Genomic DNA, 24,143 nt, shown 5'->3' on the forward strand with positions numbered 1-24,143 from the left:
CTGCAGCCAGTAGCCACATCTGCAATATTGTCACATAACGCTTGATTTTGATTCAAGAACTATTCAACTATTATAATTTAGAATCCTTAATCCTGATCTATTTTTGGATTTTTAAAAAATATTTGTACTTTTAGATATAATAGTGACTGGTACATTGTATGTGATAAAGAAATATTTACTTAGCAAATAATCAGTCTGAATCTCTACACAACCACTTTCTATCCATGTGGTTCTGGACACTGTCTAATCTCTTTAAACCTTACATTATTCATATGTCAAATGGAAATAATAGTAGTACTTTATTAGTCTACCAGTCTGCCACAACAAAATAACACAGACTGGATGGCTAAAATAACCAAATGTGTTTTCTCACAGTTTTGTGGCTAGAAATCCAAGCTCAGGGTGTCAGCAGGGTTGGTTTAATTCTGAGGTCTCTCTTCTTGGCTTGTAGATGACCATCTTCTCCCTTTGTCTTCACAAGGTTGTCTGTCTGTCTGTGTGTTGCCTGTGTCCTAATCTTACATATCTATAGATAGATACATAGATAGATAGATTAATATAATATAATATAATATAATATAATATAATATAATATAATATAATATATATACCAGTCATATTGGATTAGTGCCCACCAAATGACCTCATTTTACCTTAATTACCTCTTTAAAAGCCTATCTCCAAATACAGTCACATTCCTATGTACTGGAGATTTGGACTTCAACACATGGTCTGGAGAAGCACATAATTCAACACATAACAAGTACCTTAATCATTAGGTTGCCATATATGTCAAATAACACTCATAAAATACAGCACAATGTCTGGGATGTAGCAAGAACATACTAAAATGTATTTTTATTTTTATTGGCCTTGATTATTTCCATTTGAAAAATGTACTGGTCTAAGATTTTCAAATAAGAGTCAAGTATTTTGAAAATAAAATAAGAAACTATAGGAAAAATGATATAATGATAAATTTTGATGATAAAGAAGTAGAATTTGAGGGGAAAAAATGTCATACGATTACCAAATGTGGCAATCTTGAACATGCACCCCAGTGTTCGTAGCAGCACTATTTACAATAGCCAAGACATGGAAACAACCTAATGTCCATCAACAGATAAATGGATAAAGAAGATGTGGTATGTATACACAATGGAATATTTCTCAGCCATAAAAAAAAATGAAATAATGCCATTTGCAGCCACATGGATGGAGCTAGAGAATATCATATTAAGTGAAATAAGTCAGACAGAGAAAGACAAATACCTTATGATACCACTTATATACAGAATTTTAAAAATGATACAAATGAACTTATTTACAAAACAGAAATAGACTCATAGACAGAAAAAAACCTTATGGTTACCAAAGGGAAAAGACGGGGGAAGGATAAATTGGGAATTTGGGTTTAGCAGATACACACTACTATATATAAAATAGATAAACATCAAGGACCTACTGTATAGCACAGGGAACTATATTCAATAGCTTATAATGGAAAAGAAACTGAAAAAGATAAATATATATATCTTTTATAGCTATATAACTGAATTACTTTGCTGTACACCTGAAACACTGTAAATCATCTATACTTCAACTTTAAAAAGCATTTTTTAAAATGTGCAGTTCCTAAAAAGAGTTGAAAGTATAATTTATATACACAAGTCATTCTTTGCATAATCCTTAAAATTGTATGCTCATATTGGGCCTGATTCTTCCAGTTACAATCTAATATTATAATCAATGGATATATCAAAAAAGAAAAGATATTCAATTAACTGGAAATCAGAATCAGAAAGCAGGTACCAGCATATTTATTCTCTGAAAGTTAAACATGGCTTCAATATCACCATAAATGGCAAAGTGTAAATACTAATGAAGAGGAATTTTCTTTTAAGTATTGAGAGAAAGTTAAAATAAATCCAGTACTAAGAGGTGTACAGTAGATGAACATAAATTGAAGATCTCAAACTTTTAGCCTAAAAATATAATTTGCCATTCTCCTTATGAACGGGCTATGTCACATTTTAAGTTTTGTCAACTTAAAAGATTTTTATGTTTCTATGACTTCCGATTTTTGTAATAACTGGTGACTGACTAGCTTGGGTATTGAGCCACGGAAGAAGAAATGTTTGTTACCAAGCAGAACAGCAGATCAACAGCGAGGAGTAGGGTCATCATCCCAAGTAAGTTTTCTTGGTATCAACAATAGCTGCTAACCAGACTAATTAATTCTTAAATATGTTGAAAGAACCATCATACCTGTACTCAGAAGAACAGCAATAGAATCCTAACTCTTGATTTAATATGAACAATTAAATATTGTGTTAATTAAGCGTGTAGCCTAGAATCAGTGTCTGCTGCCTAGTACACACTGTGATAACCAGGACTACTACTCAGAGGCCCTTAACTCAAGTCTGTGCTCTCTAGTTGTTCAAGTCAGAAGTGCATTCTCCTGCTGCCTAAATGCCTTCTGTTTTCTGATGACAATGCCTGGACCCTCTTGGGTGTGCTCTGGTGCTAAGGTGTTTCCAAGCCGCCATCACAGACTTTTCTGTCCTTTTTACTGTCAGCAGCTGTATTGCTCTCACGCTCAGGATGGCTTGATCAAGTAGAACCAGTGATGGGCTGGTGAAAGTTTAACGGCTGACTCTTGGGGAAGGGGGCCTGATTTGTAGAGTTGCTGATTTCCAGCTACCAGCGTGCTAGCAACCATCTTGTTAAATTCCTGGTAATTTAACAATCTCCTCTGGCCAGCAGGTACAAGCGAGCTCTGCCACCCCACCGAGAGAGAGCACAATTAGACTTTCCCCTGTTTTTCCAGCAGAAGTGATTTAGCCGCTGCAGAATTCTAAGTAAACTCAGAACTAGAAGGGTCGCCACTCCAGCTCTTGTATTTTAGAGGGGAAGAAATTGCCATCCAGGGAGGTCAGTCGTTACTGTCCCTTGCACTGCGTCTTTATGACTTGTCTTTAAGCCGTGTCGCTCAGCAGACGGGAGTGTGCACGAACGTTCTTTCTTTATGGTACCGGATTAAAGATCAGCCTCTGATTTGCAGCTGCTGTCACTATTTGTCGAGCTTTTGCTGTTTATCACTTCAAATAATAAAATGATGAGATCTTTAAATTCACTGTGACTGCAGAGGTTACCTCGTGCACAGGACAGTCCGTCCTCTACCCTCTCAGGCATGTGATCATCCATCTCTTATTTCAAGTACTTTACCTTTTTCATTATTGGTCAGCTCTAACTGTGAGAAAATTCTTTTGAAATAAAAGGCAGGTAGTAATAACCCAACTTTAAAGCTGAGATAGCAGAAGAGACTCCAGGAAGCCTAGATCCAAAAGAAAGCCAGTAATATAACTGGAATTAGAACCCTGCATATAAATCTAGGCCAGTAATCTTTCTCCTGTTCCAGGTAATACCTCTCTTATTCCCGCATATGATGTGAAGAGGGTAAGGCAGGGATTGGGTTATGTGGATTGATTCTACAAAATTGATAACTTTTCAGAAGTACAAAGCCGTTTTCTATCCTCACATATCTGTTTGGTATAACTACAATATTCCAAAAACTTAGCTAGGTGCCACACAGCTTGCAAACAAAGATAAAAGGGGCTCTTACCTTAAAAATCTTACAATCTAGTTGGAAAAATGACAAAAAGATATGAAATGATAGCTGATGGCAAAATGTCATAAATAATAAATGGCAATGAATAATACAGATACAAAGTATTACTAGAAGTCAAAGGAAAAAGAGTCTTAACTTTGGTGGATACAAAATGCACAGAAGATTTGGAATTAGACTCTTTACAGCCTGATCTCCACCTGTTTTTCCAGAATTACTTTTTTTTACTTTCCTACACAAATAGCGCAAAGAAAATGTGCTCTCATGTTGAAGTGCCTAGTGTACTTCCTCCGGGTGCCTGCTGACTCTATTCCCCACTCTTCTTCACTCTCCCTGCTGTTTTCCAGGCTCAGAACTGACTTTCTCTCTTTATATTTACCATTTGTATTTTTTTTTATTTTAATTTAAATTTTTAAAAAGTTTTTATATTCTCTCTGTATTTATCATTCTTCAACCAGAGGAAGTCATCCCCAAGCATTTGAAATGCTTTGACACTTCTTCACAACCATTTTAGGATAATTTTCCTTTAAACAAAGCATTGTATTTGCATATGCAATTAAACACTTTTCTTTAAAGTAAAACCTAGGAAGTGTCTACATATTTATTACAATGTAGTTACCATTGCTTTAAACATTTTTTTTAAATTCTACTTTGGAATTGCCACCAGAGCTAATTTTAAAACCAAAAGAAGTTATGATTATTTTACTGCCAATTGTCATTTGGTTGTTGTTTCTTTCTTAGTCATTATTTATGGTTGTATCACTACTTTAGCTCTGCGGTTGACAATTGTCTACCTGGATTTAACTTTATAATTTCAACTATTATGAATGACACAGGAAACTAATGACTCACATAAGAGGCAATTTTTCTAAGGTAAAAAATTGAGTGGTATATGATGTAAGATAGCTAATGAGCAAACTTATGTAACTGCCCAGCATCCATGTTTCAATGCAGGCGTCTTTGTTCTCTACCCATCACCTTGTCAACTCCTGTACAATGCTTCTTTTAAAATGATTCTGGGGAGGGGAGGGTACAGCTCAAGTGATAGAGCACATGCCTAGCATATACAGGGTCCTGGGTTCAATCCCCAGTAACTCCTCTAAACATAAATAAGTAAACCTAACTACCTCCCCGCTTAAAAAAATGATTCTGAAAATAAAGCCACTTCGAAATAAAGCCAATTCTTTGTGCTAGTTTAAGCAGAGTATAGACCTTTGGATTGAAAAACAAAATGAAATGTTGACACTGATAATGTATCAAATTGATGCTGTGAATAAGGTACCTATACTTCATACGGAAATAAATAACAGATTTGCGAAACTTACAGTGAATGCTCCACTCAGGACAATAAGCACTCAACAAGCGAGAGATAAAACTGGAAAGAAAATTGAGAGTATAAGTTTTTTTCTTCCTTCCACAGAAACAGTATTATTCAACAGAAAATTCAGCTGTTACTTAAATTACTTTAGATTCATATTTATACATTCATTTCAAGTATGAAGGAGTCATTTCCTGTATTTTAAAAGAAGGAAATTACCTATCTAGTTCAGTAGTTCTCAACTCCTTTGAGATTAAAAGAACTTTGGAGAAAAAAAAAAAAAGAACTTCGGAGAAATGATGAAACATTTAAAATATAAAAATATTTTTATATATAAACAAAACTTTGCACACAAGTTCACAATCCCTGAGGACCATCCAGGGAGAGCCCAAGATAAGAAAACCAGTTATCACTAAATTTAAAGATTCTTTAGACACAGAGTAAAAAGCATCAAGGCGTTTGCTCTATTTTATATTTTTCATCATGCTTAGCACATCGCTTTGTAGTCATCTATGTCCAGGAATATTGTAAGAATTGTCAGCTGTCACATCTTTTGAGTCTAATCAAGAGATATCTGCATATAATTTCCAGGATATCTATTCATTATATTTAGCTAATATACACAGTATAAGATCCTATTAAAACTGATCATTGTTTGTATCATTACAAGTATGCACATAATGGGTAACCCAGTATTTCCTTCTCTTTCAAATGCTGAAAACTTCCAATATGACTTCATGACTCTAAGATTAAGTGAGACAGAGCCCAGAAGACATGATTAGCAGCATGCTATTGTGTATTAAGTGGTCTCCACCATTTTTTTTTATCTACTTGACATGCAGTAACAACACATCAAAGCTATTAAGATTAATCGCCTAATGATTAATGCTAGAGTGCATATTTGTAATCAGTCTGGAAGGGAGATTGCTGTGAAACATGTGGAAAATACCTGAAACCTAAATTCACTAGTGTAGTGTTTGCATCATTGAGTATCTTGCACCTAATGTACAAATGAGATCGTGTATGTGAAAGTGGTTTGCACTGTGATACGGAATGTAAAATAGAGATTCTTACCATCATTGCTTTCTCACCAAGTTAGGGGTTTGTACTGAAATGTTTAAGAAACAAAATGAAATCAGAAAAGTCTAAGTAAATTCTTTAAATAAGAAATGGGAATCTCCATACTGTTTTCCATAATAACTGCACCAAACTACATGCCCACCAGCAGTGTAGGAGGCTTCCCTTTTCTCCACACCCTCTATTGTTTGTGGACTTTTTAATGAAGGCCATTCTGACTGGTGTGAGTTGATACCTCATTGTAGTTTTGGTTCACATATCTCAAATAATTAGCGATATTGAGCATTTTTCTTGTTCCTATTGGCCATTTGTATGTTTTCATTGGAGAATTGCTTATTTAGGTCTTTTGCCCATTTTTGGATTGGGTTGTTTGTTTTTTTCTTATTAAGTATTATGAGCTGTTTATATATTCTGGAAATTAAACCTTTGTCAGTCACATCATTTGCAAATATTTTCTCCCTTTCTGTTGATTGTTGTTTTGTTTTGCTTATGGTCTCCTTTGCTGTGCAAAAGTTTTTAAGTTTAATTAGGTCCCATTTGTTAATTTTTGCTTTTTATTTCTATTGCCTGGGTACACTCCCCTAGGAGAACATTGCTAAGATTTATGTCAGGGACTGTTTTGCCTATGTTTTCTCCTAGGAGGTTTATCATGTCTTGTAGTTTGGTGGAGCCATTATGGAAAACAGTATGGAGATTCCTCAAAAAACTAAAAATAGACTTACCATATGATCCAGCAATCCCACTCCTGTGCATATATCTAGAGGGAACTCTAATTTGAAAAGATACAGGCACCCCAGTGTTCATAGCAGCACTATATACAACAGCCAAGACATGGAAACAACCTAAATGTCCCTTGACAGATGACTAGATAAAGAAGCTATGGTATATTTATACAATGGAATACTACTCAGCCATAAAAAGAATAAAATAATGCCATTTGCAGCAACATTGATGGACCTAGAGATGGTCATTCTAAGTGAAGTGAGCCAGAAAGAGAAATATCATGATATCACTCATATGTGGAATATAAAAAAAAGAAAAAAAAAGAGGGCACTAATGAACTCATCTACAAAACAGAAACAGTTTCACAGACACAGTCAACAGTCTTATGGTTACTGGGGGAAATGGGGTGGGAAGGGATAAATTGGGGTATTTGAGATTTGCAAATGTTAACCACTATATATAAAAATAGATTTTAAAAAAACAAAATTTTTCTGTATAGCACAGGAAACTATATTCAATATCTTATAATAACCTTTAATGAAAAAGAATATGAAAACAAATATATGTACACGTGTACATGACTGAGACATTGTGCTGTACACCAGAAATTGGCACACTGTAACTGACTGTACTTTAAGTTGAAAAAAGAAAAAGAAAGAAATGGAGAAGATTCATTTAGGACCTAATCTCAACAATATTACTCTGACACACATAACCGAGCGTGCTCTGGTTACAGCCCCGTGGCTTAGACTGGCATCTATAGGTGCTTATCGGTAAGCAGTTTTGGGGTAAAGAAATCATCAGAGAACAAGCATGTAACACGTACTCAGCTGGTAAATGCTTTTCAGAAGTCCTTTCATGGCTTATTCATAGAAATTCTTTAGATAGAAAACAAGTGAGCTTTAGAATACACAGTAATTTGTTTTCATCGAAGTGTTCACGATCGTGCCCCTTCATTGCCTGAAGTAGCTAAAGTTATAGCACCTCGGCACATCCCGGGCAAAAAGCTCTAATCTGGATTGAAATAAATTGGTAGAAAGCACTTTTGAAACATGGAGACCATGAAACAGATTTACATTTCTCTCAAAAAATAGCCTGGAAAAGTATAATTGGAATTCACTAGAGAAGATTTTATCACTAGCAAACCCCCTGTACATACTCATTTGTGCTGTAAATATTTCACTGGCTTGAGAATGGAATAAGCTTCCTTCTGAAAAAAAAAACAAAAAAACAAAAAAAAACAACCCACAAGGTAACAATGAAATAGCCTTTTCTGTAACTGCTTGTCCTAAGTATCACAATCAGTAATTAGATTTCCAGACGCATTCTTTATCATTTGCAGTTTAACTTGGCACTAGGGTGAATATAATTTAAAAAAAAATTGTAAGTCGTTAAAACTGTATATTCTTATGTAAGTCCACTCTCAAAGACCTGTACTTAGATAAGCCTCCCAACCCTTTCTTTTATTTGAAACAGGAAATCATTTGAGGTTTATCCCTGTAGGTTTGAGGATAACTTTCGCCTGGAAGAACTCGTCTAAACTCACAGATCTTTTTGAAGACACTTATGCAGTTACTGCTGCTGATGGAATACAAAAGAAAAACTAGAACTCTGAGTTACAGACTTTCTATATATAAAAACAAGAAATGACTCACCTCCAAAAATATTACACACATATTCTTGATTAATATTCTATACTATTCTTATTTCAGCAACTGGAAGGAGATGAAAAGGAGGCAGACTTTCCAGTGCTGTAAATAGCTGTGTCCTGTAACACCCCCACAGGCTAGCTGGCCACTGTATGGTCACTGGTGGCAATTCCAGCTTTTCAGCCTAAAGCAGTGTCTTGATTAAGGGCTGAGACCAGCAGCTCAACTCATACATAAACGTTTCATCTGAGGTCCAGTTCAGTAGCTTCAAGTGCCCATTGAGTCTTCACTCCCTTGAACATCCCACTATCAGCTCCATGTCATTATTTCTGAAATGAAACCCCGCTGCTCGCCCACCCCTTCCCACATGCTCCTTCTCCTTATCAATTGCTCTAGTTCATCATCGATTCCAACTTCTCTCCAAATTTGGCTTGAAATAATTTCATTTTCACCTCCCTCATCAACCATCAGGTCTTCTTTTGAAATATTTTTAACATTTGACTCTCCTCCTATTGTTTATTCTGATGATGATAGTCATTAATCCACTGATAATCCTGACAGCCAACTCATTCATCTCCCTGACTGGGGTGCCCCCCTTTAACAATCCAACAAATCAAATGATTTCATCTTTCTTATTATTCAAATGGTGGAAGTACAGCCCCTGGGAGCCACTAATTCCACTCCACACACATCATGACCACAGCTAAATTTTGAACACAGATTTGTTTTCTTCAAGAACACATTATGAAGCATTAAGTATAAGTGGAAATAGCCTCTCATTCCGGAACCACTGTATCACCTTGTTTTTAAAACTTAGGAGTAATCCTAAACTCTTCTCTCTCCATCCCCTCACCTTAAATCAGTCCCCAGGCCTCTCCCTGTATGTCTCTCAAATGAACCTCTCCTTCCTAAACCCTCTCAACCATTTTAGATCAAACTTTCCTCTTTTCTTCTTGAACAATTCCAGTAAATTCCAGTCTCCTCTCCCAGCTTTTGCCTCATTTCCAGCCTCTCCTAATCCATCCTCCCCAATACTATCAGAATTATGGTTCTAAAATATGAATTTGATTGTGTTCTCTCATAGAAGTTGCTTCAAAGCTCACCATCACCTGTATCAATTTCTCAAAACATAGTCCAAGATCACCTGCATCTGAAGAATGGGTTTTTTTTTTTTAAAACAGACTCGCCGGTCCTACTTCAGACTACTGGATGGGAATTTCTGAAACACCCTGAAATAATAATACTAACCAGAATCCGGGGGTCTTCAGGCTAGTGTCTACTTCACATGCTCCCAGGATCTTATTCTCATCTACTTTCTGACTTCATATCCCCCTGCGCCTCCTTCCACCTACACCTGTACTGAGCCCTGAAGAATTGCTTGCATCCTCTTAGAAATGTGTGCTCTTCCATACATCTGAGTTTTTAAGCATGATGTTTCTTCTGTCTTGGCTGCTACCCTTTGCCACCATATCTGTGTAATAAATGCCAGTTGTCCCTCAAGACTCAGCAGAAGCAGCATCTTTACCTGGGAAGCTTTTATTGTCCTCCCCTCCCTGTTCAATTTAGTAACACACTTCTTACTTACCTGACAGTCCCTGCAACACCACTGGGCCATTATTTGCTTCCATGCTTGTTTCTTTTAGAGGGTGATGAGCTTCTTAAGAACTGCTAATATAGCTCCCTTAAGTTTATGTTTTTAGTACCTACCACAACACTCAGTAAACATTTGTTAAAAGGACGAATTGAGTCAATAAATGAGTGAAGGAGGAAGAGAAGATGAGGGTGGGTACCTGAGTGACCTCACAGTATCTGAAATAGTGTCTTACCAAAATATCCACTGCAAATTTTATTGTATGGCATTTAAATCGAACAGGAAATATCCAAGTAATGCAGGACTCTCAAACTCACAATTCTTTTTTATTCTCTCCCCAATTTCTTTTTTCCCATCTGCCAGTTTGATGTAGTTAAAATTCCTACCTTGGGGTAGTGGAAATTAATTGGCTTGGAAATAATGATAAATTAGCCACCGTTTATAAAATGCTCTCCGGATGAAAAGCACTCCATCACCTCTAAGCATTTTTTATTTATTATAAAATAAACTGATGCATTATCAATATTTAGACCACACTTGTGATTTATGCCCTAAATACAGTGAAACTTTTTCTCTGTCTAGTTCTAAAATCCAGGCTACCTTTCATTCTGGTATGTAGAACCTTATATCACTGTCACTGTGGTTAAGGCATATGATGAAATTAAATACCATTTTGCAAAGCCTAAAACAGTATTGTGGATTTGGGGATTTGTAATACTTAATGTATTTGGGCTCTTACTTCTGTGATGCTCTGGTTAAAATTTTATCTGCAATCTTGGATGGTCAAGAGCTAGTTGGGTTGTTTATGGCTAGTTTGGGAAGTATGTTACCTCAAGCTCAGGATATTTCAGGAAATACAGAAACCTACAGGTCTCAGCAAAGTGAAAAAAAAAATGCTAAACAGCTTCAAAGGATTCATGACTATATAAAGATATATACATATGTATATATAGTCATGTGTCTATATATAGTCATGTATACATATAAAAATATATAAACATATGACAGAGAGCGATATGAAGTTGCCAATTCTCTTTTCTCAGTAAGTACTGTCCTAGATTCTATGTGCTTGCTGTTATAATGTAATTTCTGTCCTGAAATTGAGACAATGGTAGATGACTTTACTTAGTAAACCTTTATTTCTCTCCTTTCTTCCTTTTTTTTTGGTGTAATTTTACTGATCCGTTAAACCTAAAGTTCTTGAAACAATACAATACATCTTTTAACATTCACAACTATTATTATGTTCATTTTACAAGGAAATTTAGTCTTTGAGACATTTTTTTAAAACTCGTCTGAAGGCATTCAGCAAGTCAGTAGCAGGGCTGGGTGTCAAACCCAAGAATGGCTCAAACTGATGTTCCTCCTCGTAGTTACTATGATCTGTGTCCTTTAGGATAAAACAATGAACGGCCAGGCATACTAATTAGGTCCTGAGATTGAGGAGAACAGGGATTCTCAATACAACTTGTAAATATCCTTCGGTCTTCCTACTTCGGTTTTCCCAAACTCATCTGTGAGTTCTAGATTGAGGATGTTGCACGGAAAGACATTTTTTAAGTAAGGACTCTGTCATTGGTTAAGCAGCTTTCTTAGCTGCCAGAGAATGGCGCTCTGTATCCAGAGAGCAGGTGCCTCGCCAGAGCCCAGGCACCCACTGCGGCAGGAGCATCAGTGGAGTGACCCCTAATAGCACCTGCAGAAGCAGCACCGTCTTTGGAGGGCACTTTTGATGGCAACATAAGCATTGCTTCAAAGCTACCACTTTGGGCTCCACGATGAGATGGGGGAGAGGAGCAAATGTCTGATGCTTTGGCAGAACAAGAGGACTTTTTTTACGAAAAAATGTGCAAGCTATTCCTGGAGAAATTATTTGAGAAGGGTGTGTTTTGGAGACAGATGTTCTCATAACAATGAATGATGTCTGAGCTAGGAAAAAAAAAACATTGTGACAGTTGTATCATGACTGTATTTTACTAGAACTATTCTAGTTTTTATTATTTTGAAGGCTCTCTTTAGTGCTAACGTTTTTTAATTTTAAAATAAAATATTTTATTTTATTAATGTGTTCCACTCAAAGCAATCATCTTAAGTTAAGGTCACCAGCTCAAAAAAAGGTGACATCAGAATAGTGTTAGGCTGCAAAGGATTCAAAGGATGAATGGAGCTCCACATTGGAATTTTCTTTTAAATATAATGCTAAACAATAAAATGGAAATGTGAGTTACTAATCATTTTTTTTTCTCGCTCTGAGAGTAGGAAACTTTAGAGAGATCATTTGTTCCCTATGTATAATAAGTTGTGAAATGTTACATGATTTTATACATAAACTCTGTGAAGATCAAGAATACCTATTGAAACCATTGGCTGATTCAACCAGCCCATGATTTTATCATTTCCTCTCAAGAAGTGTGAATGTATGAAACAGCTCAGTGTGACCTCTTAGGGCAAGCCAGTCCCCAAAAGGGTATTATCCATGCTCCTCAGAGCAGAAAGCTCTTGAGAACAATGCCTATAAGGGGGAGAGAGAGAGAGAGAGAGAGAGAGAGAGAGGCAGGACTGGACAGGAGAGGCTGACTGCAATACTCTTGCAACAGAATTCTCAGACCACTGGAATTAGAACAGCCCAGCAGAGTTGTTCTGAATCAAAGAAAAGGGACTGGGACTTTGTACCCTGCAGTGACTAGTCATTGGCTGCAGACTGATCTTTGCAAGGGAATGCCACCATGGCTGTGGCAGCAACCTTCAGAGATGATAATTCCAGGAGAGAGGTTCAACTGTGAACGGTCAGCAGCCAGCACACCTGGAAGCTGGGGAAATGGAGGGAGCTGATCCTGACAGCGGATCTGGACGGCACACCACCACGTACAGTGCAACCTCATTCTTGACCTTTTGCCTTTGTGTTCAGTGTTCAAGCCGGCTTCTTCGCCTTGGTTTCCTTGTTATGATCCTATAGACTTTCTTGGACACTGGTTTGGTTCTGTCCGCTGGTGCTTCCTTCTCTTGGCTATTCTGGATTGTAAGATGTACTTGCCATCTGCCCAAGGGTGAGCTAAGACCATGTGACTAGGATTAAGACAAAAAAAAAAAAAATAGAGTTGAGGTAGAGTTGTCAATCCTACCACAAAGTGATTCCTCCACATTCTACTTCGAGAATGATTATACGTAACTAAGTTGAGGGCATGTGACTTTCTTGTCTCTGTATACTTGTCCTTCTGTTTTATTTCACTCTTTCTCCGCAACAACTAAACCAGCATCTCAACTTCTAGATCTTTGCTGAGGTTTGTATTCTCATGATGGTATTCTTCTCTCCCACGTATATCTAAACCCAGTGCCAAACTTGAGTTACACCTCTGCCTCAAATATTTCTCCAACTTTCTTGCCTCCTTAGCTTACATCATCTGTGTCATTCATTGGGTATTTGGTGATAACTTTTGCCTTTGCCATTTTATACTAATTGTTGTCCATGTTAATAAGCCATGAATTTCTTGCACTTTTTTTATAATACTCAATGCTGAGCATAGTACCTCTCCTATTGCAGGTTTTGGTTGGTTGGGGTTTTTTTTTTTAAAGTTTCTTAGTGTTGTAGATTCTATTCTCTTACTCTTGTCAGGAACTATCATATCTATTGTTTTCTATAAAGTAAATGGATGATCATTTGCTTAAAGTTTATATTTCTCTTATTGAGAAATAACTGACACTTAACATATGTAAGTATAAGGTGTACAACTTGATGATTTGATACACATGTATGTTGTGAAACACTTACCACGATAAGGTTAGTCAAAACCTCTATCACCTCACATAATTACCACTTTTTAGCACGTGTTGATGACATTTCAGATCTATAGTCTTAGCAGCTTTCAAGTATATAGCACAGTATTATTAACTAAGTCATGGAAAGGGACCACACAACAAGCGTGGGAACCAAGAAGAGATGGCAGCCACTCGAGGCTAAATACAGCTAGACAAGGTCAAGACCAGGAAGGTGGATCCCACTGTCTCTCTCTCGTCCTCTCTTCTGATCTGCTCATGCATACCACTGGCCAAATCCAACTGGAAGTCAGGTGGCAAGAAACTTTGGATAATAAGTCCCTGGCTGTGAACTTTCTGGGGCACAGAGTAAGGCAGAGAAAGGTGGAGACTGGGTTTTGAGCATGTGTGTTAAAGATTGGAGAAGGGAGTTGGGAGCAATGAAGCCAGTGTAGCCAGGAGGACTTGGAAGGGTTGAACACGGTAGTCATGGAGGTGGATTTGCTCCCTTCCCCAAGCTGTCACACCACAGGACAGGGTTAGAACCATTGCAAATACCAAAAAAAAGAAAAGGTTTGAGTCATTGAAGTTTTATATAGTCTTAATATTTTTATTCTCATAATTTAAGCATTTATTCATGATCCTGAAATGTTGTGCTAATAACCTTTTTTTTTCCTGCCTGGAAGAAGTCATTTTCTTTTAAATACTAGAAACTTCTTTTTCCCAGATACTTTAAGCTGAGAAAATTTACTAATTAGGATTCTGTGGAAAAGATAATGAACTAGTGCCCAAATAATAATTATATGAAGTGATCTGTTACATTAAAAAATTTTTTTATTATATAAGTTTCAGGTGTACAGCATTACAATTCAACATCTGTATGCCTTACAGAGGGATCACCACCACCAGACTAGGTTCCATCCGTCACCTGACAGTTGACTCCTTTCCTCCATTTTGCCCACCCCCCCAACCCTTTCCCCTTTGGTAACCACTAATTGTTCTCTGTACCTGTGGGCTTGTTTTTATTTCATTTTTTTTTATTGGTATTGTTTTCTTTTGGATGCTATTTATGGGTGAAATCGTAAGGTATTTGTTTCTCTCTGTATGACTTATTTGACTTAGCATAATGCCCTCAAGGTCCACCCATGTTATCATAAATTACAAGGTTTCATTTTTCATGGCTAAGTAGTATTCCATTGTACACATGAACCACATCTTCTTTATCCATTCATCCATCAATGGATAGTTAGGCTGTTTCCATATCAGATTGATCTATGCTTTCTTAGTGTCCTCATTCTCACTTTTTCAGCTCTCTCCTACCTGTTTAACCAATTCCCTGCATTCAGTTATTAGAATAATTGGTGGTCTGTCTTTTCCTGGTTGGACTTAGACAGAGGCACTCTTTCTCACTGGGCCACTATCTTCATCCTTCTTCCCACACTCAACCCAATACATTCTTTTAAGAGTATTTATCCTCATAGACATAAGTGTATTGTTTCAGACAGTTTGAGACAGAATCTCAATGATTCCAGAAATACAGCAGATATATTTGCATCTTCTGTGTGTCGGGCACTGTGCTTAACATGGTAGGAAATATCTCTGTGTCATCCTAAACCTACAGTCTGTCAGGGAAGACAGATTCTACAGATGTGAGGGGAAAAACTATCACAAATGCAAGGCATGCTTATCCACGATATGTGAAATTTGGGGGTAAAAAAAGATTAGGTGAGGATTTAATAGTTAAAAATAATTTCATGCAGGAGTTGGGACTGGACCTCTCTCAAATGATGGGAAGAAGGTAATCAAAAAACCAGAGGACATTAAAAGCGGAAGAACAATTTGAGACAAAAAAAAATGGATCCAATATTTGTGGGGTTTATTTTTATTCATTCATCCCCTCCACCTATGTATTCATTTTTCTACACATATTTGTTCTCTATGCCAAGCCCTCCGAGATGGATGGGAGACCCTGAGATAGGTTGGGAGACCAAAACGGACACAGCCCTGTCCCTCAGAGTCTCGTATTTTAATCGGAGAAATGGGATTTGACAAATAATCACACCACAATTGTGTAATGGTCATTGTGCCGTGTCTGTCCTATGAAAAAAAGATTCATGGGCCCCTGGGAAGATACAATTGAGGAAACTAAGCAAAGTGAGGAAGGAATAGTTTTCCAGGTCCAGCCGTCGGCATGTGCAGGGATTGACAGGGAAAAGGAATGAGGAGGGTCCTGGTGCCTGGAAGGAAAAGGAATGAGGAGGGAGCGGGAAGGCCTGGGTTCTAGAGTGACTGCCACTGCCATCTACCGGGTGCAAAGTTAGAAGCATTGCAGATCCATAGATAACAGGAGACCGAGAAGAAACAGGAAGGAAACTGCCCGAGCCACTTTGAATTTACAGAAATCATCAGCCCTTGGTCAGAGTCAGAGCCCCAGGAAATAACATTTCAGGCCACAAGCTGAGAGAATAGAAGACTTGAGTCCTCACCCCAGTGTGTTATAGCGGAATCTTGCTCACTAATGATTCCACAGGGGAGAAAGAACCAGGAGCGGTACCTGCTGTGGAAACGAAGGACTAGCTCTCTCAAGCGGGGCATTTTAATTTCCCATGCACAGACCAGAGCATGCTAGCATGCCCTGCTGACCTATCCTGTGGGTGTCCAAAATGCATGAATTGATTATAAGTACAGGTGACTTGGTTATAGAAAACAGTTCTGGCATTTGGCATAATGAATGTAAATGTTGCATGCAATAGAAAAGGAATCTAACACTTTATTTAAACAGGTTTAATTGATGTCAAGTGCAGTAACAAGTGGCAATACCCCCCGGCTTGCCTCGCTCCTCAGCCCGGGTGCAGATGCTCCCTGCTGCCTTGTTTACCTGCAGATTTAAACATCTAAACGCACAGGAGGGAGTTTCCGCTTTATTTCTAAAGCTTTCCCTTTTCTTTCCTTCAGAGATAGCATCTTTCTTTCAGTAGGAGAAACTGTTCCCAAAGCCTCTTGAAAATTCTTTTCCTGTAGACAAGTTCTGTGTCTTACGCTCTCTGCAACCAACGACCTACTCAGACTCGCTCCGGGTTGATGAGCCCAACCATCGGGAGCGGGAACGTAGGTCGTCTTTATTGGCCACTGCTTAACAACTGGACCCCTTCCTCCTCTCACTCTGCCTTCACATTGACTCCACGGGGATCCTAAACAATAGTAAGAAACCTGTTGGGGGTGTCAAAAGCAAATGTCAAGAAAACAGAGAGAACTGTATTAGGCTTATAAAATAGCCAGGAGGGATTTTTCTGGGGAACCGTCTTCCTTCGGACTGAAATGGCGCACCTACTTAGCATCCACAGTTTAACGTTAGCAAAGGGACTGAAGTCACTGAAGAATGCATCCATTTCTCTGTCTAGCAAACATTTGCATCCTATTTTATAATTTCTAAAGCAAGGCACGTTCGTATTCTTAGTGATCTTCCGGGTAGCAGTTTTAGACTTGGACCACTAAAGAGGTCTAAGAAGTTTTAGAGATACAGGTCTTCAATCTCTTGGCTGATGGTGGGATATTACCACACAAGAAATGTTCGGTGTTATTTTCTAATTTCTTGGACTATCTAGGAAAATAGTTTTCGATTAACTCACCAACAGGATGAAATGACTGAATATCAAAGAGCCTGTTACTCACCACAGCTCTTCTAAGTATTTGGAGCATCCTAGCTGCCTGAGGTTTACAAGTGGCAGATTCTCCATCGACTTGAGTAATTTTGTTTTGAAGCACAGTTTCCATAAGCCAGAGGCCTGGGCAAACACTAATATCCCTTTAAATCAGAGGTCTTCAATTCCAGAGTCTTAACCTCGTGAAATTATTCTCTAGCAGTCCAAACCTGAAATGACTGGGTGTTTTCCTTGTCAAGCAGTGTCAGGACTTCGAGGGTTACCTGCTGTTTCAGAGATGTAGTGTTCCTTCATATTTAAACATGAAGGAAAACATTGGCCCCAAAAAGTACTTTTCTTATAGTGAAGTTTTGTGTTGCTATAAAAATACTCTGATTTGCTTAAAAGTCCTTTAATTATTCCCAATCAAAATATATTCATATTTATAGTGGATTTTTTTACTTGAAAAATGAAGCTAACCTTGATTTATCTTAAATATGATTAAGAACATTTACACTTTAAAATGTATATCGGCGGTTGTGAAATTTGCTTGCTATTTTTATAGAGTGTCTGATTTAAAACCAAACATCGCAAGGGAATGGATCAAAGCTAAAGATGTTGTAATTGCTTCTGTGAAAAGCTCCCTGAGCTCTGTCAAAAAAAATTTTTTAAATATTCATAGTGTATTTCCTGTAGTGTAAAAGCTTTCACGAACGAAGCAGAAATCCAAACATACATGCCCCTTGTCAGAGTGACAATGGGGAAAGAAATACCCCAATTTCTCCTACCATAGATCAGCCTGAAGACATTGCCAAAATTTGTTCTCCCACATCTCATTCTATCTTTGGACTTTTGATTCCTTCTTGCGGATTGACCACCTTTGTCCTGTCAGTCAGCGGTCCCTTACTGGGACAAAGGGGGATTGTTAATCCACTTCCCCACACCTGACACCTCCCGTCCCCACTCCTAGTCCTTCTGGGCTCTACGCTTTACAACTGGAACAGAGAGTTAATACTTAGACTATGTAACATGACTCCTGGGCCAGCTTCCCAAGGTGTTCGACCTCCCATTTACCTGTGAGAACTCAGCATCTCTCAAACATCACTGACAAGTGACTCATGGAAATCATTCCAGGGCCCTTTGGTCGGTGGCTGGGGCCGACAGTACTGGAGCGTAAAGACAGCTGCCTTGCCAGCTCTGCGTAAGGCTTTGCCTCCCTTTAATTTGCCTCCCCTCACCACCTCCAATAAGCCTCCGGAGGCTGTTCTCCATGGATTTATGACAACTGCTTCTCTGACAAAAAGGTCAAGAACCTGTTAATCAGGAAGTGAACAGCACCAGTACATTCTCTGCAATGCGCTAGGCACCTTGGGAACACAGAAAGAAGTGCAAGCTTCCAGTGGTTGTGAAACAAGAATCCTGGTCCCCAGTGGTAACTAGAGAGCCAGATGCGCCAGCAGGCTCCCCTGGGGGTGCTCATAAGAGAGGCTGAAGGGGTTGGAGAAGAGAAACCCTCTACAGCGCCGACAGGGCTTGAGAGGCTGTACCAGGACGTGGGACTTGCTTAAAGCCACACAGGGTAAAATGACTTAGGTGGATAGTTAGCAAGCAGCCCTCTCAGGGCATTCAGAGATTAAATATGTGACTTTTAAAGCCAGAATAGTAGCCAAAAATGTCACAGTAAAAACAGGATGGGCCAGTCACCCTGGAATCGCTGGGGCTGGCACTTGCTTGGAAATGCAGGTGCACAGTGATTGGCTCCAAAAATCCTGGGAGAATGGGCTAAATAGATGTGAGTTTTGAAATTTTTAGAGGCTATGCCATATCTAGAGAGTTGGTCACAGAAGAGGAAGAGTCAGCGGGGTCCTAGTTCTGGAGAGCTTCAGACCCTGGTACCAGGACCAGAACAGCTTTCCTGGGGCCAATCCTGCCTATGACCCAGTTCCAAAGCCACATCCACAAACTGGATGGGTAAAACAACAGAAATGTATTCCCTCATTCTGGAGGCTAGAAATCTGAACTCCAACTGTTGGCAGGGGTTGGTTCCTTCTGAGAGCTCGGATGGAGAGTCCGTTGCATACCCCTCTCCTAGCTTCTGGTAGTTGTTGGCAATCCTTGGCGCTCTTTGACTCCAGTCTCTGCCTCTGTCATCCCCTCCTTGTGTTCCTCTGTGCCTTTACATGGAATTCTCCTCTCTGTATTTCTGTCTTCTTCTTATAAGGACACCAGTCGTACTGAAGTCAGGGTCTACCCACTCCAGTGTCACCTCATCCTAACTGCATCTACAATAATCATGCTTCGCAATAAGGCCACATTCTGAAGTACTAAAGGTTAGCTCTTCAGTACATCTTTTTGGAGGACACCATTCAACCCATGACCATATGTAACTTGAAAAATGGCAATAACTCAGGCCTTTCAGGCATGATGGCCCCTCAACAAAGTGTGATAATAGGAAATCAGTCTTCCAAAGAGCACAGAAAGGCAGCAGCTGGAGCAGAGAAATATCTTTATTACTGTAGTTTAGACGTGAATTTTGAAAATAGATTTGTGATATGGGTGGGTTCACTGTATTCCTACAGCCTCTATCTTTGCCCAGAAAAGCTCACTTGTTACAGGGATGCTCCTGGGGCAGTAGTGATTCGGCAGTCACACCCGTCGTCATCATCTGTTTAATCAAAATTAGCTCAGTCTCACACACCTCATGCATTTAAAGTGGCAAAGGATTAAAATAGTCTTAACGTAAGCATTCTGGTCACTTTGGCTCAGAACCTACCTCTCAGTGATTAGCTACTTTAGTGTGGCAGATTGATTGTATTAGTGGACAAACCTTTCATGTCTTTCTGTATCTATGCCCTTTAGTGTATTCTCTGATGCTGAATCTGGCCAAGTTACTTGTTTTGCTCATGGAACAAACGTGATTCAAGTTAAATTTTGAAAAACTCCTTGCACATTTCTGGTCTTTCTCTCTCCACCTTGCCCCTCTGCCTTTGACTTGATGACATGTCAACATGCCCAGGCTAGACTGCCTGAGGATGAGACACATTAAACAAAGCCTTGCCATTTGCCATTTGTCTCAGGTGAGAGCCTAGATGAGTAAGCGAGCCCAGTCAATATCAGCAGTCACCTAGACAACCTACAGTTAACTGAAGATACATGGAGTGAGCCTCCCTGAGCCCCGTCCAGCAGAACCAATTTACTCATAAATTTGAGAGAATAATAAATCATTGTTGATTTAATCTACTACATTTGGGGATGTTTGTTATGTAGTATTATTGTGGCAACAGATAACTGATACATGCAACAATTAATGCTACTCTAACACCCATGACTTTTACTGCAGCTACAGAATATGGTCAGCATCCATGCTTCAAACACAATTCATGACATTCTGGTGCAAGTGTTCAGAATAGGAAGGGTGTATTTTGGAAGAGAATTGATATTTTTGGATTAATGAATGTATGATTTTTTTCCAAGGAGCATCTATCTCTTTAAAAAAATGGAAACTGCAGAAGGAAATATCATGTCTTCTACATCTTATATTTCCCAATTTTGCAATTACATTGGTGACCATATAGTAAGAACTCAATAAATAGTACTTGCTTATTTGTTAATTGATGGATGAGAATCAGCCACTATCCATTACCCTTGAGGAATGAACCAAGAAACAGAATTAAACTTCATTAAGAAAGATTTCATTTGGCCAGGAAGAAGACTTTTGTGACTTTCAAGGTTCCTAAACCCTAGAAAAGGATATTGTATTGCTTCTCTAGAGGACTGGTGCCTCTTCTGTGACTTGCAGAGAGCACTCTTCCATACTGACGTACAGCGTGGTCCACAGTCATGGGACAGGCTGATAATTATTCATAATCTTTTCTCTTTTTACAATTCTACATTCATGTGTTGACTTCAAGTTCTTAAGACAAAAGAAGCATTTCAAATTGTATGCTATTTTATTTAATAAAATATTTTAAGAAAAGTGTCCCAGATATAAAGGAGTAACATTTTATGAAATAACACCAAAACAGAACTATTAACACGAGCCACCCATTCATGAAACATTGAAGAGCCTTCATGATATTCAAGCACCGTGCTTGGGACTGGACAGACCGTGTAAGCGCTAATTTTGACTGTTGGTGAGGAGAACGGGCAAATAACTGTTCATGACAATGTGATTCTATAAGGGGCACATAAAAGAGAGAGTAACCAATTCGAGGAAAAAAAGGGAAGGCTTCCCAGTCAATATTTGAGCTGAAAATAAGCAGAAATTTACCAAAGAAGGAGAAGGAGAACATTTGGGCCAAGAGAACAGACTGTACCATCATCGTGAGTAGCTCAGTCTGAGGCTCCGTGGACTATCTGAGGTTGCGTTGGGAGATGAGGCTAGAACACAGACTTGGATCCTTACCCGTAAAACCAGGTATGCCCATCTAAGAAGTCATATCATTGCAAGCCACGGCAGGATTTTTATTTAGTTGGGACTTAACATGCTTATTCCAGGGAAGAATGTAAAGGATGGGCTAGAGTAAACTTGCACCAGAGAGGAAATATCGCTGCACATTCTCATGTGTAATACGTAAGCAGCCTCATTAAGGGCTAGCCTCGTGGTCTTGAAGATGACATGCCCAGCTGGTGAGACACTCTGTGAGGTGGCCAGCTGTAGTATGCTACAGTGAGTGTTTCTGACTAGTGTTGGCTTATGGTGAAGTTGTTGTGCTGTTACCTAAGACCGTGGTCTTTCTCTTCCAGTCTCAGTATGAAACGATCTTAATTAAGTCAAGGAAAGGGAAGAAGGTGTGGAAACCTGCCAGTGTTACTGAAATGTGGGGATGTTCTTAGCAACATTACAGAACTGATTATGAAAACTCTGTAAGCCTGGGAAACTGCGACATTTTATAACACTTGAAAACAAAAGCTTTTCAGATATCTGTTCCATTAGATGGACAGTTATGAGAATTCCATACTCAATGAAAAAGGGAGACAGGAATATACTAATTCACATTGAAGAAACAGACACTGAGAATCAGTTACAATTAAACACAGTGCATCAGCCAGTCAACAACAGTCACTGAGCGCCTACCACAGAATCCATCATCAAATGTGTGTGGGGTTCCTGCAGTTTGCGCAGCTCCTGCCGTAGGTAGCCTACCAGCAGTGTGCACAGACCTCGTCTCTCCTGGTGTAGAGATGGCTGGTGTTCCTATCTGGGCGGGCGGGGGAATGTCAACAAAGGGTAGTTTTTGAATAGACATTTTCCAACTTAGATTATACTGTTTTCCAAATAAAAACCATTTTCATCTGCCAGAGCCCTAAAAGTTTTAGGTCTCAACCAAGGGCACGGATGTGAGTCTGAGGAACGGAAGTGGCCAGGACAATCTCATGCTTGCGTGCTGTGCGGGCACCTAGATGTTGTGAAATATCTCTGAAGACATGGCGCTTCTTGGGACACTGGAGACCTAGGAGGCACTGGGCTGCAGACGGAGCCAGTGCCACATGGCTGAGGGGGTGACAAAGGATGGCTGTGAGGCGGATGTTGTGGACACAGGCTCGGGATGGACCTCACTCAGGAGACTGTCTGTGGTCTCAGGGAACCAAGGGGCCGTCTCTCTGCTAACCGACGCAGGAGCCGACATGAATGAAAAAGACAAAGATGGAAAGACACCTCTAACGGTGGTCGTGCTAAATAATCACGAAGAGTTAGTCCAGTGACTTCTTGACAAAGGGGCAGACGCAACTGTAAACAATGAGTCCGGCAAAGGCAGCCTAGAAATGGCCAGTTTCTGACAGGCAGAACGTAAACTCCTTATTAAAAGAAAGGAAAAACAAAAAGCTAATGCCCAAGAAGTCATCTATTCACTGACCGGGCGCCTCATATCCAAAAGCCAAGTGAAACAAAGCAAAACAGGGCTTGAAGTAGAGATGAAATTCTGCATCTTCAAGGGTAATACATTTGATTATTTATTTAGTTGAAGATTCACAGGCACTTTTGTAACATACGAGTGTTTCCACTTTGACAGACATCTTTTTACCTAAAAAACAAACAAACAAAAACTACAAGTAGTGTTTCTCCAACAGCTGCTACGTTAGAAACGTTTATTTTATAAAGCTGTCATTAACCCCACAGGACTGTCAAGAAACACTATTAATAGATGGAGAAGGGAAAAGATTAGGAATCAGATTTTTGTCAGAAAATAAAAATGAATACATTTGGCACCAAAAGACAATGAGAAGGAACGTGAGAGAGCAGGAAAGGAATGGGTTCAGTGAGGGCGACGTCCAAAAGGTTAAGTCTAAGTGCTCAGTGCTGTTTTTTGTCAATACAAAAGAGTTAGAATTAAACGCTAAATGTTGAAAGTACATTGCAGCTAAATTTCATCCAGACATCTTCAGACAGAACGATTATGCATTTCCCTTTTTCCAAATAATTCTTTTGATGCCCCTGTGTAAAGAAATGCTTTTGTCTTATCACAATGAACAAGAACTCTGCAGAGAACTGTGAGAAAAGAGAAAAAGTTTTCTGTCTCAGGATAAAAGATATAGGAAAAAAAAAATTTTAAGTACTTTCAAAAATTGTCAAGCATCAGTGTTTTAATTATAAGAGATAGAAAAGCAGCCGTTGGGGACAATTAAGACGCTGCATTATCGTCACTGTTTCATAATTGTGATGCACTAAAGGTCCAGAAAGACTGTTTGAGTTTTGCATATCTTATAGCTAAAGTCAGTTATCTTCTGATTTCCCTTCTTTGCTTTAATTAGGAGATAGCGA

At 38.9% G+C, this 24,143-nt stretch overlaps 1 pseudogene; it reads left to right on the forward strand.

Moving 5' to 3' along the window:
* The first annotated feature begins 12,712 nt into the window (after nucleotides 1-12,712).
* Nucleotides 12,713-23,237, forward strand: LOC105102395 (fibronectin type 3 and ankyrin repeat domains 1 protein-like; annotated as a pseudogene).
* Nucleotides 23,238-24,143: the final 906 nt, after the last annotated feature.

This window comes from Camelus dromedarius, chromosome 22 (assembly GCF_036321535.1).
Source record: "Camelus dromedarius isolate mCamDro1 chromosome 22, mCamDro1.pat, whole genome shotgun sequence".
NCBI classification, from domain to species: domain Eukaryota; kingdom Metazoa; phylum Chordata; class Mammalia; order Artiodactyla; family Camelidae; genus Camelus; species Camelus dromedarius.